An 842-nucleotide genomic window follows, 5' to 3' on the forward strand; every position below is an offset into this window, starting at 1 on the left:
GCTTATTTTGTAGGTCTATCTGTTAGGAACGTAACACAACTAAAATGGGACGAAACGGAGCTAAAAAGGAGCAAAACGAAGCAAAATGATGGAGCTGCACAGGGTGGCGCCAACGATGCCAGAGGCAACGCCGGTGATGATGAAGAGTGATACACCTAAAATATATAGTATTTTTAGACACATTTTTATACCTATTTTTGATATATTGCGCTTTACTGGAAGGTATTTTTGTGTTTTACTTGTAGATACAAGTAAAAATGGAAAAAAAAATGCTTAAAGGAGTGAAAAAGGGTCAAATTTGGAGTAAAAAGGTGAAAAATTGTGCAACAGAGTTTTGGCTCCTAAGCGCCGGTTAAGTAGAGAAGGTCGTGCTTAAGCACCGAGACCCCATGCCTAAGTGCTAGTGGCAGTTACTAGACGAGTAAAATCAATTTTCACGAATTTTGAAGTGGTTTTTGAGACACTTGTTGGCTTAATAGGTGGTTATAACCACCGTGGAAAAAAATTATCATGAAAGGATGCATCTCTTGGGCAAATACATCAAATCAAGACACATTTTGAAGAGATCCCAAGGCACCTCTTGAAAAACTATAAAAGAAAGAAGAGAGGACTTACTGGCAAGTTTCAAAAGTTCTTCTTTGGGAGTTAGTTCGAATAGATTTTCAAGAACCACTTTTTATTTACTTTATCCTTTTTGTTATTTTTTTGAGCGATTGTAAAAGAGAAGAGATTTAAAGGAACTTCAAAAGTTTGGTGGAGGACTTAAGATAAGTTTTTATCTTTTTGTTTTAGACTACTTTTAGTTTTAATTGAGACTTGTTGTTGGTTTGACAATGATTTCT

Source organism: Phalaenopsis equestris, unplaced genomic scaffold (assembly GCF_001263595.1).
Source record: "Phalaenopsis equestris unplaced genomic scaffold, ASM126359v1 Scaffold000055, whole genome shotgun sequence".
Classification (NCBI taxonomy): domain Eukaryota; kingdom Viridiplantae; phylum Streptophyta; class Magnoliopsida; order Asparagales; family Orchidaceae; genus Phalaenopsis; species Phalaenopsis equestris.